Source organism: Mytilus californianus, unplaced genomic scaffold, assembly GCF_021869535.1.
Source record: "Mytilus californianus isolate M0D057914Y unplaced genomic scaffold, xbMytCali1.0.p SCAF_2, whole genome shotgun sequence".
Classification (NCBI taxonomy): domain Eukaryota; kingdom Metazoa; phylum Mollusca; class Bivalvia; order Mytilida; family Mytilidae; genus Mytilus; species Mytilus californianus.
Window position 1 is genome coordinate 109,389,987 of NW_026262668.1, and position 18,386 is coordinate 109,408,372.

The 18,386-nt window shown below is 32.9% G+C and overlaps 1 protein-coding gene across 1 annotated transcript in view; it reads left to right on the plus strand.

Moving 5' to 3' along the window:
- LOC127730732 (voltage-dependent calcium channel type A subunit alpha-1-like) overlaps positions 1-18,386 on the plus strand; it is a 213,932-nt gene that overhangs the window by 33,674 nt on the left and 161,872 nt on the right. The gene's annotated exons all lie outside the window — the stretch shown is intronic.

Consider the following 18,386-nt stretch of genomic DNA (forward strand, 5'->3'; position numbering starts at 1 on the left):
ATGCAAAACAAATTTCTTTGTAGAGGGGTCTAAATACAGCACAAACAACATTTTCCAAAAGACCAAAAAAGTGAAAAGGTATATTTTAACAAAACGCATTTGACTAGCAGGTCGAACAACGGATGTTCTTAAACCCTGCTGACTGCCATGGCGATTGCCAAATAAACGGATCACAGATGTAACACAATGGATCTTAATTATATTAATTTAATACCAAACAGAAAACAATAAACTTGCGGAAAAGATGGTATACCGCAAACATGAGGTGCAAAAATTTGTACACCATATCCGGATTTCGACAAGTAATGTCTCTTCAGTGATGTTAGGAATCGAAACGGTATTTGGAAGGCCATATAATTTACCTCAATTTACCTTTATATATATATATATATTTGCTTATTTCGACTCTTCAAAATTCAAGAGTCTATCCTAAATTGAGGTAAATTATATGGCCTTCCAAATACCGTTTCGATTCCTAACACCACTGAAGAGACATTAATTGTCGAAATCCGGATATGGTGTACACATTTTTGCACCTCATGTTTGCGGTATACCATCTTTTCCGCAAGTTTATTGTTTTCTGTTTGGTATTAAATCAATAATTAAGATCCATTTTGTTACATCTTGTGATCCGTTTATTTGGCAATCACCATGGCAGTCAGCAGGGTTTAAGAACATCAGTTGTTCGATCTGTTAGTCAAATGCGTTTGTTAAAATATACTTTTTCACGTTTTGGTCTTTTGGAAAATGTTGTTTGTGCTGTATTTAGACCCCTCTACCAAGGAATTTGTTTTGCATGCACACGTATAAAAATTGCGGTTTTTATCCAACGCAATTATAGGTTTGAACGTTGTTTTCAATTTAGAGTTGTTTATATATATATGTAACACTCCCAAACGTGTCCAACCCCTCAAACGTGTCCGATTCCCCCAAACGTGTCTATTTCACCCAAACGTGTCCTTAAAATCTTAAATCGCCCAAACGTGTCCGATTTCACATCCCCCAAACGTGTCCGATAATTGTTATTCGCCAAAACGTGTCCAGTTTAAAACGCCAAAACGTCTCAAAACTTTTAGCGCTAATATGTCCTCAATGAAGTTGGATTCTAAACAAGATATCGTAGCCGCTATCCAAGGACATCTGGAGGAAAGATGTAGTGATCCGTATAGACAAATGTCTAATATATGGTTAACTATGCACGCAGTGACTTCTGCTTTCAAATAAACAGACACCAGATAACAAACAGAATGGCACAATAAAAAGTTAGTTTTGCTTACAGCGGTTTAATAATCCTTTATCAATATGATTATAATCGTTTGAAATTTTTTATGGATGTACTTTTTATCTTGCAAGTTTTCCCAGTGCTTCACTATTCTGGTCATTTACTAGCTTTAAATTATTAACTATTGCCTGTTGATTGCTGTCCAGTAGCAAATATTTCATGCATATTTAGAGAAAACGTAAAAATTGCAATTAACTAGTCTTGTACAGTATAGTTCATTGCTTACTTAGCGAATTCTTTTGTTCTAATATACTCCAGTTAGGCCTAATTTTCGTTAAGGGTATTGCAAGACCGGTTCTTACAGGAGTGGTTTCTGGGCTTGTTAAATAGTATACGTTTGGTGGGATTGGGCACGATGTGGCGTTTTTTTTTAAATGGACACGATTTGGCTTTCATAAAAAGAACATGATGTTTTGGCGTTCATAAAATGAACACGCTTTGGCGCCCTTTAGCAACTAGACTTGTTTTGCAGTTCAGCGACGTGATATGGACACGTTTGGGGGAATCGGACACGTTTTGGGGGATGGACACGTTTCTGAGTGTTACATATATGTGTATAAAAAAAAAATTAAAAAATGCGAAAGCAAATTTACAGATCTAACATTGTTGGGCTGATGTTTAGACGAGTTGTATATATATACGTCATCTTTCGTTTTTTGCCAATGATAGATTATCCATATGAGACAAATGTTATCTAATACTTTATGTCCTTTAACAGACTGATGAAATCGTTTTACACTCTAGATTTTGAAAACAATTCCTCTTCCAGTAAATGATATATTTCACTTAAATCATTGCATGATCAACCACATTTGAAGCAAATCTTCTCATGGGGTTCAAACAATCGTTTGTGCGGTGTTATATTCGGAATATTGTTTTTACAGGTGTAATAGTGATAGAGTAAAAAGGGAAATTATTATGGTTATATAAAATTGGTATTTTCTGATTTTTTTATTTCGATTTTATTCATTTATGGTTACTCACTTATTTTGAATTCCCCCGAAATGTTTGCATTTCCTATCTGGTGCAGCCAGTGTTAAACAGATCATTCAAAGTCTTAATTTGCTTCAGTTCTCAGCGATATCTATAGATTGTTAGGAAACTCTCGATGTCTTTATCAGGGCAGCATTTTGATAAACACCAAATTTTGTTCCCAATATAATTATAATATTCAAATTTGGATAAAAAGCATACAAACTTTCTAAAACTGCTGATTTCTACTTGTGAAACGCTTTAATAAAAGATCTTATTTTAGAAGTGAATAAATGAAGATATGGGGGAAATGTGTAAAAAAAAAATACAGGAGCAAGAAAACAAAAATAATCGTCAACATAGGACGTTGGTAGTTGACGGCCAATCGTTCATGGTTATATTATCATTAAGCTCTGTATCCCGCAGAGTCTACGTAGAAAGCTGGATTTTTCACATAAATCAAACTTTCTTTTCCTTGTCAAATTGACGAGAAAATTTTGATAAAAAGCATTTAACTTTGCAAATTAAAAAAATAATATGTCAGAATTTGCATAATTATAGTTGATCAGAACGTAATAGACGGATTTAGATTAGGTTGCTAAATAGATGAACAAGAAGCTCCTGTATATTAAGTTTATTTCTCACAATTGAAAACTTAATCTAGTGCGAGCTTATGGAATATCTGTGGGACAAATGATTACGAAAATGTTCCCTTTTGTCATAAGTCAATATCCAGTCATTTCCTTGTTTATGACTTATCACCAATGGTGACTTATCCCTGGATTTTTACTTGGTATGTGCACCGCCATAGATGTTACCAGTAGAGCAGGAAGTGGTGAACTCTCTAGAGGTTCCTAAGTCCATTATCAGGTTGTATAGTGGGGTTATGGTATCGAATGTTTGTACGTTCGTTTTCTTTATGACATATTATGGCTTGCCCTTCTGCGACCCCTCATCCGTTTGGTATATTCTTACTGTGATAGGAAAACATACAACATATTATCCTTTTCCAGAAATATAATACATTCCATGTCACCGCCGAGCTTGTATCAAAGATTCAGGTCTTAATATTTTGTGAGGTTTGTTATTGGACGTTCACAATTATGTGAACAAACAGATATATACTATGAATAGATAGCCGTAAGCAAATAATTCCAGATTATATAAAGAAAACATTAGGTCCTTGCTACATAACAAAATTCGTTAATGCAATGCTAACTATACAAAAATAATTATCTTAGTTTAGTTACCTTATAATTCAAATTTTTTATTTTTTTTAATCTATATACAAAAAAATTTAAATCTGTTTTCGCAGACGTTATTGCTATGGAATAAGAAACATAAGATACTTGTCTTTTTTTAAACACAGACTATTCAAAGACAGGGAACAAAGGTAACAGTTTTATTAAAAGCTTAAAAGTTCACTATTTTCAGATACAACCTATGCCAGTAAAACAATATATACTCTGTTTCTTGTTTCGATTAAAAAACATGTCTATGGATTTTACTAATAAATTCAAGCGGAACCGCGTCCAAATTTTATTTTTGTTCCTTTTGATAACATAGTTACAAACGTCAGGTGCCTTTTAAACATTCAAATGCTGATGCATAAAATCTTGATAATTGTATTGCTGAAACTTTCTGAATAAAACAGACGTGAGGGTTTTCTTTTTGAAGTAACTGGTTATCAGTACGAATCTGTGATGTAAGTGGTAGTTGATACTAGATCTATATGTAACGAAATCCATGTAATTGTAATCGATCATTCTGTGTTCTCTTTTCCATCATTGTCAATTATTAATCATGTGATTTTCTTGAAGCAGCAAAAAATAGCATGGTACCTTTATTGTATCGTCTGTAAAGTACAGCTGTGTGTTCAGACAGAAATCACAAGTCCTCTGTGTTCGCATTGAACAGTTGTGTGTATTGTTCTTTAGACAGAAATTAAACATTTTGTAGGTAACTTTACTCAAAACAACCAAAAAGGATCTTTTCTCAATTGGTCTCATTAATAAAAAACGAACAAAGCTATAACGTAAATTATTTATTTTGATAGTTTTGAATATAATTTGCCATAGAGTTGATGATCTGGTCGTTGATTTGTTACAAGAAAAAACCAGTTAGGGTCTCTGAGTATGCATGTAAAATTTGTCATGAGAGTATGGAATGGGGCTGTTAATCCTTACTGTTAACTTAGGAAGATCTGACAACCAATGAATTATTTAGCAGTTTTTAGATTCATGTAACTGTATACTAGACTACTTTATATAGATCTGTATCAGATGAAGCAATTTTTCATTTTAATTTTTTTCATTTATATGATTTGTTTGTGTATTTATACGCTGGTGAATGTGACAGCTTCGGTTAGTCAAAATATAACCGTTACTGTCTTGGCAAATGTTTGCCCTCTTGCAATAAATGAAACTATAGGATACTCAATAATTCTTTTAAGAGAATGAAACTTCAACATACAAGAAACAACGAATCAATTCAAAGTTAACATACAGATGATCTCTGCATTCCACACCGTCTACATATGTTACACTATGTTCTTGTAAAACAAATTAATAGAATTCATATTCTTAGCATTATAAAAGTTAAGTATGCTTATAGTTGAAAATGTTTAACTTATCCCATGGAGAACGTTTGTCGTAAAGTTGTCACATATTTAGACGTACAATTAGTTTGAAATAAAAGTAAATGTATATAGATATAAGAAGATGTGGTATGAGTGCCAATGAGACAACTCTAGTGTAAAACCATTCAAACGGGAAAACCAACGGTCTAATCTATATATATATTGTAACATCATAACTGTCGTCACCGTTAAAGCTTTAGAATTGTGCTAGTTCATATCGCACATTATTATTTTTATTTAAAGCATATATTTGAACTCTCTGCTGTAATTAGTCATATAACCCATGTCGTGTTTAACACATATTTAGAATTGTGCAAGCGTCTTACCTGATGTTCGGTTTGACTTTTTTATTGTATAAATTTCAAGATTGTTATAGTTTAATTTAAGTAGACTGATATATGATTCATTCAACATCACAATCATATTTACTGATGAAGGATATCTGTTATCCGAAATATTTATAAATAATTACATTTATAGTTCCTTTTTTTTGTTATTGGTGTTGTTGTGTACACTTTTTAGGCGTTTATATATATATATATATATATGTAACACTCCCAAACGTGTCCATCCCCCCAAACGTGTCCGATACCCCCAAACGTGTCTATTCCGCCCAAAAGTGTCCTTCAAATCATAAATCGCCCAAACGTGTCCGATTTCACATCCCCAAACGTGTCCGATAATTGTTATTCGCCAAAACGTGTCCAGATGAAAACGCCACAACGTCTCAAAACTTTTAGCGCCAATATAACTCTTTGAAGTCAAAAACGTTTACGGCAATTATATGGCGTGGGATACGATAAAAGACGTCGGGTTCGGTTGAATTCTTAAAAAATCAAAGTAGCTACCCAAAGAAATCTGGAGGAAAGTTTAGTAAGCCGTATAGACAAATGTTCAAGACATGCTTCACTGTGCACAGTGACTTCTGATTTCAAAAAAATAGACACCAGGTTAAAAAAGAATCCCACAATAAAAAGTTATTTTTACTTGCAGCGGTTTTAATAATGTTTTATATAAAGTTCAGATAGAGGTATTTCACAAATAAAAATTTAATATATTTTATCTTGTAAATTTTCACGGTGCTTCACTGTTAATAAAGTGGAAACTTATTAGCATTAATTTGTTCAACGCCGTTTATTTTTTATTAAGTATAAAAGCTAAATTTGCAACACCTAATGAACTATTGAATGTTGATTGCTTAATGTCCAGTGGCAAATATGTCATGCGTATTTAAAAAAAACATAAACATTGCAATTTATTAGTTTTGTACAGTTTTAATAATTGTTTACTAAGTGGATTCTATTGTACTAATATTCTTCGATGATACCTTAATGGCTATATAATGTATGAGGGTATTGTACGACCTGCTTCATGCAAAAGAGGTTTGTGTGCTTTTAAAAGTGAGACTTTACGGTTTCATATAAACCGGACACGTTTGGCCTTTTTTTTAATTAAATGGACACAACTGGGCGCTTATAAACAGAACACGTTTTGGCGCCCTTTAGCAACTAGACATGTTTTGCAGTTCAGCGACGTCATATGGACACGTTTGGGGGAATCGGACACGTTTGGGGGGATGGACACGTTTCTGAGTGTTACATATATATATATATATACGCCTGGAAAAATTGTACAAAATAACACCAATATTCAAAAAAGGAAACAAAAAATGTAAGTATATATAAATATTTCGGTTAACAGATATCCTTCATCAGTATGACCTTGATGATGTAAAATGAATCATATCAATCTATTCTGATTTAACAAAAACAACCTTTACCGTTATACAATTAAAAACCGAACAACGCTTGTACAATTCTAAAATTGAAAAAATGACGTACTAGGTTCTGTATTTACAACAGAGACTGCATTAGATATGCAACTAAAACGAATCGTAATGTGCGATATGAACTGGTACAATTCTAAAATTTCACAGGTGACGAAAGTTAAGTTAATACAACAGTAACTGCGTGGAAATAAATTCTCAATGAATAGCACTGTCCGATTTGAACTTGTATAATACTGAAATGTCAAATTTGACGAAGGTTTAGTGATTACAACAGAGGCTGCATATGTATACATCCAAAATGAAAAGCACTGTTCGATTTGAACTGGTATCATTTTTAAATTTCAAATTTTGACGCAGGTAAAGTAATGACACAGGGGCTGCGTCTTTATACATCCCGAATGAAAAATGATGGATCATTCGTAAGGACATACTTCCCCCAACTGACTGTCTAGGTCAGCTACTTAAGCTAGTGCTAGAAAATAACAACTTTGTTTTCAACGACCAGCACATTTTGCCAATATTTCAATGGGGAATCTCGAGGAACGCATCCTTTTGGGTGTGCCATACAAATCCTTTTCTTGGCTCCGTTTTATTGATGATATCGACATAAAATGGAACAATACTTTAGAACATCTACAAATTTTTTAGATCATTGTAATAAGTTGAATCATTCTAAACAATTTACATCTGAATTTTCAAGCGAGAAAATTACATTTCTCGACACCACTACTTTTGTAAAAATAAAACTGGGTCATGGCAACTGATCTCCACACAAACAAAAACTGACAAACACCAGTCTCTCTCTCCCAAGAGCTGTAACCGGAAACAGTGCTCCAGGAGCATTCCTTTCAGACAAGCCACCAGACTAAAGCGAATTTACTCCTCGGATTCCAAACTCGACTACCGTTTGGGACAACTCAGAAAAAACTTAAGTCAAGAGGATACAAAAACCAAAAAATCACAGAAGCTTTTGGTAAAGCTCAAGAAAAATATAGAAAGATCCTCATGGAATACAAAAAAGACGACCCGCACAAATAGAGTTCAGTTTGTTGTCACCTTTCGTCCCGATCAGACAAATATTTCATCTACTGTCCGCAAGGACTGGCTTCTTATTGAAAAAAAGAGATTTTTCCACCACTTCCTGTTATGGCTTACCGCACATCCAAAAATCTCAAAGATATATTGGTTACATCTAAAGTAAAAAAAAAAGAAACATTCGAAATTCGGGTGTTACAACCATGCGGAAGAAGCCATTATAAGTGCCATAGCCAGTATTAAAACGCTTTCATCAGCACAGTAACAAAGCAGCGATCAACATATATGCAACATCTAACTGTAAAACGGAAAAAAGTCCTTATGTTCTTACTTTTGGAACTTGCAAGCTGCAATATGTTGGCGAAACAGAAAACAAATTAAACGTCAGACGAAATCATCATCTGTCATTTTATGCCAAAAGGAAGAAACCGTCCAATCACGCAACACCTCTTCAGAACGGGACATTTTTTTTAGATATCACCTTTCAAATAATAGAGGCTTACAAAAATAAGGACACGCAAGACAGAAAACAGAGAGAATTTGGATGCATCAGCTACGTACTCTACGAATCTAATGGACTCCATGAGAGAGATTAAAAACAGGTTCATCATAACCAAAGGAATATGTCTTCAACTTCATACAATTTTCACAACACAAATAGATTTGTTAGAATGAAATGTACGATAAGCTGCAATTTCTTATCAGCATCCGATTTCATCTAGAATGACTGCATGCGTCTGATGAACCTAGTTTATCCAGCCAAATATTGCGTGAATCTATAAAATTAACAACTATATTTATTACATTATTAGCGTGTTGCAGTTACATTCTTAGGCAGTTATATATATGTAACACTCAGAAACGTGTCCTTCCCCCCAAACGTGTCCGATTCCCCAAAACGTGTCCACATGACGTCACTGAACTGCAAAACAAGTCTTAATGAAAAAAGGCGCCAAAGCGTGTCATTTGTATAAACGCCCAAACGTGTCCATTTTTTAATAAACACCCAAACGTGCCCAATCCCCCAAACGTGTCCATATCAACCTCCATTTTTTTTCTTTTACTGGAACTATCATTCGTGTCCATATTATAAATATATACGTAGGTTATTTGTTTATTGCTTTTTCAACCCTCACGTTAAACTCATTTGACTATTTCATTAAAAAATAGAAATATTTTTTTTAGATTAAAATCCCAACTAGTGTTAATCCCGAATAACCGTAAAAATTTAGGCCTAATCCTAAATGATAGTATGATAATAAAACCTTTCTACAGTATTTATTGTGAACACGATGTCGTTCAAATAATGCATGAAATATTTGGCACTGGACGTTATGTCTCTTGTTCGTGTGTCTTTATTGATGCTCGAAACCTAAAATTTATTAAAAAATCTGATAACCAGTTTATGATCTATGAAGAGCTTTTAAAATACAAGAACTGTTGAAAAAAGGGAAGTCAATTCTGCTGAAAGCCCACCGTGCAATATTCGGATTAATATAAAAGGCATCATCGGAGTTTATTAGTACAAAATAATTCACTTAGTAAACGATTAATTGAACTGTACTAAAATTATGTGTATGTTTGCTCTAAATGAGCATGAAATACTTGCAACTGAACAATAAACAATTTCAGTCAAAAGTTAATTCATATGTTACAGATTAAATTTGAAATTATGATCATCATTAACAACCGGCATTGAACAATCTAATGATAATAAATTATCACTTCATCAACTGTGTCCCCCATCATAGAATTGCCGTAAACGTTATTGATGTCATTTAGGACATACATTTATTAGCGCTAAAAGACGTGAGACGTTCTGGCGTTTAACAATAGACACGTTTTGGGGAATAACAATTGTCGGACACGTTTGGGGCTTATGAAATCAGACACGTTTGGGCAACATTGAATATTACGGACACGTTTGGGGGGAATAGACACGTTTGGGGGAATCGGACACGTTTGGGGGGAAGGACACGTTTGGGAGTGTTACATATATATAAAAGTTTGAACGTTGTTTTCAATTTAGACTTGTTTATATATATATAGTGCAGGCGGTGTTGTCTCAATATCTCTATAGCATGAGTTCGAATCCCGGCGAGGAAAGAACAAAAATTTGCTTCCGCAAATTTGCAAATTTAACATTGTTGTGCTGATATTTATAGAGTAATTATGAATATATATGTGTTTTCAGCCGTGTATCTCTTTCACTGGTGATCCAATGGATGGATCTGTCGTAGAGTTGTCACTTGTTTAGACGTACTTGTCAAATAATTATTTCTGTAACTGCATCTTACGATCCTCTACGATGCTTCCGCAAATTTGCAGATTTAACATTGTTGTGTTTAGAGTAATTAGCATAATTACTCTAAATATCAGCACAACAATGTTAAACCTGCAAATTACATTGTTGTGCTGATATTTAGAGTAATTATGTTATGTATATATATATATATATATATATATATATATATAGTCAAATGCGTTTTGTTAAAATATACTTTTTCCCTTTTTTTGGTAATGTTGTTTGTGCTGTATTTAGACCCCTCTACCAAGAAATTTGTTTTGCATGCACACGTATAAAATTGCGGTTTTTATCCAACGCAATCATAGGTTTGAACGTTGTTTTCAATTTAGACTTGTTTATATTTATATTTATATATATACATAATTACTCTAAATATCAGCACAACAATGTTAAATCTGTGGAAGCAAAGTTTTGTTCTTCCCCTCGCCGGGATTCGAACTCATGCTATAGGGATATTGAAACAACAGTATATATATAGTGCAGGCGGTGTTGTCTCAATATCTCTATAGCATGAGTTCGAATCCCGGTGAGGAAAGAACAAACACCGCCTGCATTGTGTCCAGCGCTCTAGACCACTGGGCCACCTAGACTGAACTAATAATTCAACTTTCGGTGGCCTAGTGTTACCTTTCCTCGTCAGTAGAGTTGTAACACAGTACATGATGTATTAGGCATGAAGTATATATATATATATATTTACTTTGTATTTCAAACTAGTATACATAGCTATTGAACTGCTTTATATGAATGCTGAAAATCATATCGTGTGTTTCTTTCACAATATCTTGAATTTTATAGATTGTTTTATGTCCTTGATCATGGGGAGGGAAGAGCGTTCAAAACATGCCAGTTTAATCCCTCCACATTCTTTATGTGCCTGTCCCAAGTCAGGAGCATGTAATTCGGTCGTTGTCTTTGAATGCCTTATTTGATTTTTAATTTCGTGCTTTTAGGAAAAATCAGGTAGTTGGTTTTCTCTTTTGAATTGTTTCACATTTTGTCTTGTCGGGGCTTTTTGTATCTTGCTAGACGGTATTGGTTTTCCGCATTGTTGAAGACCTTACGGTGATCTATTTTTGTTTACGTAATCGTCCTTTGGTCACTGGTGGATATTTGTCCCATATGGATACCACCATAAAACATCATATTTTACATTGGTGATCAAGTTTCCCAAATCTTCTCAATCCATTAAGATACAAATCAAGGTAAAAATAATCAGGGAATCGCAAAAAAAAAGGAGCAAGATAGGGTGTATCGACAGGGTAGAGATGGAATACGGACTGAGAGAAAGGCGAATGAATAAAACGTAAACTGTGTTCTTTTTTATTTATTGAAATAATATAAACGGTACCAATTATGATGCACCATATGCGCATTTCGACAATTAATGTCTCTTCAGTGATGCTCGAGGCGAAAATATTTGAAAATCCTCATCCTAATACAAACGTTGAAGAGCTCATCAACCAAAAAGACCTTAAGTAAAGTCAAAATCGAACAAGGAAAATAGATAAAAATTATACCGACAAATATTAACATCCACTAGACGTGCATCGTATACTTTCTAAGAATGATTCTTACATGACGTGTTCATTTTCCAAATTTCCAAAAATATAAAATCTGATTCCCCCTTCCTTCCCGTTGGTTTTTTTACCATTAAACCCATCTGTCAATCAAAATGCCTTGAGTGTTTGGTGTCAAATAATGAAGTCAAAGTTTTGTGTTATACGATTACAAACTATCAATTTTCCCTGTTTTCCATGCACGTTGCTGTAAAGAAAACTTATTCTGTTAAGTTTTACGCTTTTTACTGCAATTTGCTTCAAAAAAGGAAACTTCAGTAACTGATTAAAGGTAGTATTACAAAATCTTGCGCATTACTTCCGGCTGGTTGTAGGTATTGCTTCCGGTTGGCTGTAAGCGATAATAAGTCAATACTTTATTTATGGAGAAAAGGCTTGACAGAATTATTGTTTATCCTTCATTAATCTGAGAGACAAAATCAATACAAGTTGGTTAATAGAAAGTGGGAAGAATAAAAATTGTAATTTGATAGCTTTGTTATAACGCATTGATTAGAAAATAAGACAAATAGAATAGTGCGAATTAAAAAAAAACTGCTAGATTTGGGTTTTTCACCCATAATGGTCACAGGAGTTTAAGTAATATTTGCATTTCAATATTACTAAAATGTTTAAGTTAATCGGACCAATGGAAGTATTATATTTCCATGATCGGACAAAAGAGAATTTGCTAATTCAAAAGTATTGGTAGATTTTCGTTTTTTTTTTCAATCCCATGGTCATATGAGGTAGATAAATATTTACATTTAAAGGACAACTGAAATGTGATACGTTTGAATAAAAATTGTATTTTTAAATAACTATATAAGTCTAAAACGCCTGGAAATTTTTAAAGGAAAACACGAAAGCATAGTAATTCCATTAATAGAGTAACAGAAAGAGGAAAATAAGACTGTAAATAACAGAAACATACTCATTCAAAAATACATAGACAAAGTGAAATCTTCTATGTTTGAATGATTATCATTCGGCGATTAGGTTGTGTCCTGTCACGGGTAAATATATGCTTGAGTTGAGGATAAACATTTCTCCTGTTCAGATATCGATATATAAAGAACAATCGTTAAGTAGTGGTGTGGGGCGTTGAATTCAGTATATTCGCCATCAAGTAACCGTGCCTGAATTGTTTTGAAAAGATTGAATCAATAACTCAGATACCATTTTAATCAAACAACTGAACAAAATGGGAAGAGGAATAACTATGATAATATAAGACGTTGGACATAAGAAACTGATTTGTCTCCCTTTCATTTCAACTTCTTCGAATTATTTTCTCTTTTGAAGAATGTAAAGGATTGAACAAAGAAGATAAAACATGCATGTTTGGGTCACATTATAGTCGTGATCGTTACAAAATATGGTTATCAAAATATTTGTAAACGAAAATAAATGCACCCATACATGTACACCAAACACGGATTATCTTCGAATTTCAAACAAGCATTTCTATCAATTTTGTTTATTCTCGCGGAAAATCTAATGAAAACATTATAGCCTTCAGGTTTGAATAAAATATTAAACTGACAAATCAGACATTTTTTGTCATCCCTAAGTTACTACTGCAGGCAATTTACAACAATAACGTAAACAAGATCACTTTCTTTGAACCTATAAGTACTGAGTAAATTAAATTGTTGTTATCATTGTTCCATTTAACAATATAGATTGAAGTTTTAGTTTTTCAAACGTATCTATCAATATGATGGACACGTATGAATAGAGAGACTTAATGAAATACTTCACCTATTCAAATAGATCGCACGTTCCATCGTAATTAAAAAGATCATTTTCCAATTAGTGAAAGAATTTTAGTTTAATTCATATCTTTTGTTATCTTCAAAAAATGGCTTAATACATTGTACTTTGTTGGTCGTTATCTCGTAACAAGGCATACAAAATGATGCAGTTTCTTTTATACTTACATGATATAAAGATTTATAATTTGAATATAATTTATTTTTATAAGTCGGCACAACAATTTTCAATGAAATAAGACAATGAACTCGAAATAAGTTTTTTATAGAAATATTAGAAAGGTATCTTCTGTAACTGGAAAAGGTGGATATGTTTGGTCAGATCAGAAATATTGCCTTGTCTACTTATCATCTAGGGATCAAATAGTTGTAGCGATTATTCTTATGTTTAGTAAGATAGCGTCACTTTACATTGGCTTCGACACCTTTATTCGGACAGGCTATGAGCCAAACGAATTCTCCTTTCCATCTCCATCAGCACAGGTCTTATAAATGAATCAGACAATATCACGTGATCGTATACTACATGGTTGTTACTATTTGGGTCTAGACATAAACAGAACTATTTATTGAACTCGAAACTGTTTCTTAAAAAAAAAAATGAACAATAATATTCACTGATCATAATGACATTCCTCGACACAGTACTTGTATATATCATGTCTTTATTAATTTCTTCATTGTTTAAATGCATGGCCACTTTAATGCTCTCACAAAAATAGAAATAGACAAAATTTCCTAATTATCCATATAGTTTTTGACAAAAGGTTTTAGATTTGGTATTTGGATAAATATAAGCAGATTATGCTCATCTGTTATAGAGTTTTATGCAGATTTTTGATTTGAGGTAAAAGAAATTTATTGATCCAATTTAAAGTAAAAGTAAAATAAATATTTAAAAAAAATAACACCAACAGATGACAAACATAGTCTTGTGTTTTTGTCAGTTGTCAGTGGTGTTTTTTCCTGGATTTCAATATTAGATATATCTTCCATTTGTCAATTTTGTAATTTAAAATTTAAACAAAATTTTATAAAACAATCGTTTTGGGAAAAAAACTACTAAAACACTATAAACTCAGTGATATACTCTGCTATATACAGGAGGAATTTTAAAAGTAAAATATTATTAAGATACCAAATTATAATGTTATGTGTAAATGCAGGTGACTTAACCAAGTTTACTTATATATTTATAAGTTTTATTTTGAAACTTGTTACCAATTGAAATCCAGTGTGTGTTACACTATCAATTTATACACAATAACATTTAATTACAACTGGTCTTAATCTACATCGTAAATATTTTTACAAAAGATGAATTGTAATCCGTTGGGTGTTTAACAAAAGAAGGACACCCATTTCATTGTCCATTAAATAATGACAGAAGTGGAAAAAGTTTGTATTCCATACTGAAGGTTCACAAATAAGAAATTACATTGTAAACTTAAAGATTAGTGTGTAAAAAATAGTGCAGCTATATTTCAACAGTTATTTTGTCTTCTGAAAAAAATCAGGATATATTAAGGACTTTAATTTGTTGATTTTCACGTGAAATATGGGAGAAGTTGCTGGACGGATTGCTTTTTTGAGACAACAAAGAAAAGCAAAGCAATCCGAACCTATTAGAAATGATGGTCAACTGAAGGTTAATAGTGGTATCATTGAAAACAATAGTGTTAAATATCGAAATTCGTCTTGGTCAGATATATATAATGCTACAATTATGTCCAGAGCAAATTCCATGGGCAATAGTGGAAGGTTTCTGCAGACGGACCATAAACTTGCGGCTATTCTTGATAAATCACGTAATAAAAGACTGAACCAACAGAAAAATATAACGTGGTTTGAAAAGTTCAAACGAATTCATTTTAGGGAATTTAACAACAAAGCTGCAAAATATGAATTTAGTAAAAAAAAAACTTCAGATGACTATCTGAAAGAGAAAAAACCGAAGAAGTACAAACAGCTGCCAAAGAGTGAGAGGATGAGATATCTGAAGTTTTTTGGTAGGTTATTTAAATCGTAGAGCACGTAGTGAGGTTATTCTATTTGTAAAACACCTACAGATTACCATTTTAGATGTTTTATTTATAGAGATTAAAAGTAGCGACGAACTTTTGTTTCCTCCTAAAATAAATAAAATAACGCATACATGGGATGTTTAGGTTTAACTAGTTTTAAAGGGGCACTAGCTGTCTAATTCATGTTCACCGATTTGACTCAAATTCTCATATTTGTTATATAACAATGTAAAACATTTATCCAAATTATAAAAAATTTAAAATAAACAATTTACAGGGCATGGGGTCGATAATATGTAGCTTCGTTTTTGTGTGTATTTTGGTCTAGACGCCATCTAATAAACTGTCGAATTGACCCCCGAAAACCACCTATGCCCATATTAGGGATATAAACATAAATAAAGATATAAATAGATAGCTCAAATCGTGCAATTGGATTCTTCTAGGTCTATTTAATTTCATTTATAGATTAAAAATATATGTTAATCATCATTTTTACCTGTATAAGAATGATTTTTTTGAGGATCGAATCAGTCAATTAAATGAATTACCTTTGTTTCGTTTCAATGTTGACATTCTTTTCCTTTAAATAATCAAACATGCACACAATTCATGCGTTATCCAACTCTATGTAAGGGGTTAAATTGAAGTTCACACGAATACGGTTTCAATGAGGTCGAATTATTCACTTGCAAGTGAATAATTCAGCATCAATATTTATTTGCTTATTTTGACAAAATTAGACAATACTGGCTGCTAAAAGCGAATTATTATTTCACTATTCCACTTTCATTAATGACTGAACAAAAAAAATCATATTTTATAATTTTTTTATATCTCGTAGCTAGTGCCCCTTTAAAGGTGTACAACCCTCATCGTAATACCTTGATATTGGAAAGAACTAAAGCAAATTTTTGTTCTTCCCTCGCCGGGATTCGAACTCATGCTGTTGAGATATCGAGACAACACCTCCTGCACTGCGTCCAGCGCTCTAGACCACACGGCCACCTAGACTGAACTAATAATGCAGCTTTCGATGGCCTGGTGTTACCTTTCCTCGTCAGTAGAATCTAGAGCTGTAACACAGTACATGATAAAATAGGCATGAAGATGGAATTGATTGCAGATTAGCTATATATCTATCGTAAAGGATCGTAAGATACAGTCACAGAAATAATTATTTTGATAAGTACGTCTAAACAAGTGACAACTCTACGACAGATCCATCGATATATATATGGCAGTCATCAGGGTTTAAGAACATCAGTTGTTCGACCTGTTAGTCAAATGCGTTTTGTTAAAATAGACTTTTTCACTTTTTTTGGTCTTTTGGAAATTGTTGTTTGTGCTGTATTTAGACCCCTCTACCAAGAAATTTGTTTTACATGCACACGTATAAAAATTGCGGTTTTTATCCAACGCAATCATAGGTTTGGACGTTGTTTTCAATTTAGACTTTTATATATATATATATATATATATATATATATATATATATATATATATATATATATATATGTATACAAGTCACATTACCTGAAGATCTATAAAAGCAATGAAAGCGCCAGTAAAAGTGATGAATTGAAACCGTTATTATCTTTTATTAATTTTCTTATATGTTACCAGCATACGGATTCTACTTAACTTTTCTTTATATATATATATATATATATATATATATATATATATATATATATATATATATGGTCTGTCTTGTATTTTAAGATTCAAAATAGTATGCTTGGAGGGACAAAGAAAATATGTGCTATTTGTCCCTTCAAGCATAACACATTTATACAGGTGAAACATGACTGACCGGATTAGAATTATCGGATCATCGGTCATTTTATACCTGTATGAATGTGTTACAATCCCTAATGAAGTACTACAGTTGTCCTACAAAAGCAGCGTGACCAAGCACGGGCTATATGCCCCTGGGAGTATATAAAAAACCGGTATCTAGAAACCAAACTTGTTACGAAAACTCCATAGCACCAATATACAAAAAACTTTTGGGCTTCCAATGAAAACAAATTAGGCAGGGGTTCTGACTCTTGCTACTCCACCTTATATTTGGGAGGAATAACATTGCCGATTTAAAAAAAAAAAATTCAATGTTTCTTCTTGAAATTCTGGTTCTAAATTGTATCTCAATCTTTATATATCTGTCATAGTTATAAATGCTTTTTCCAGAGCCTCGATATGCATAAACAAATTCTTTGCTCATGTTTTTGAGCCAGATGTTCGCATTACCCTGACTAACTCTCCAGGTCTGAAAGTACATGCCCAGTGAAAATATTCTAGAAGAATTAAGAGCCGTATTCGAGAGATTTTATCTAGAAACTAAGATGTAGAAGAATTGCATACTACGTTGAATACGTTCAGCTATCCTCAGCAACTGTGATATTGACTTTTGATAAACTTACCTTAAAATCTATAGGTTTCCTCCCTTTCCTACTTTTAATCATTTGTATAAATCATATCTAAATCCAACAACGTCCGGTCAGAATGGGGACATTAAGTCCGATGCTTCGTTTTAAGAGAATGCCACGGTCTTTGCACGTTGAGAACCCTTCCAGCAACTCTTTGAGGGGTCCATAGGTGGCCTGTTGCAAGGCCAAATTTTTGTCCCTATCCAAAATATCCTAATTTTCCAGTGGCAGTCAAAATTTCACCGACCTTCATCCCGGACGGCCTCTATAACACGACCTACTTACAGTAGTTATTGTTAATTTGTCCTCGTCCTGAACATGCATGAAATAATTGCCAACGGACGTTTAGCAACCAAAAATCAATCAATTTATAGTTTCAATCTGTTTGTATCAGCTAAGACATTGATCTTTGACCTGTTGACCTGAAAATCTCTCTCTATATCTTCCATCTTTACGATTTCCATTTTAAAACAGAAACTCGACTTACCATCCGGAAACTAATTTCCATTTTTAGAAACATTGACCATGAAATTTGATCTATTGGCTAAAAAAATCAATGTGTTTTCCATTTA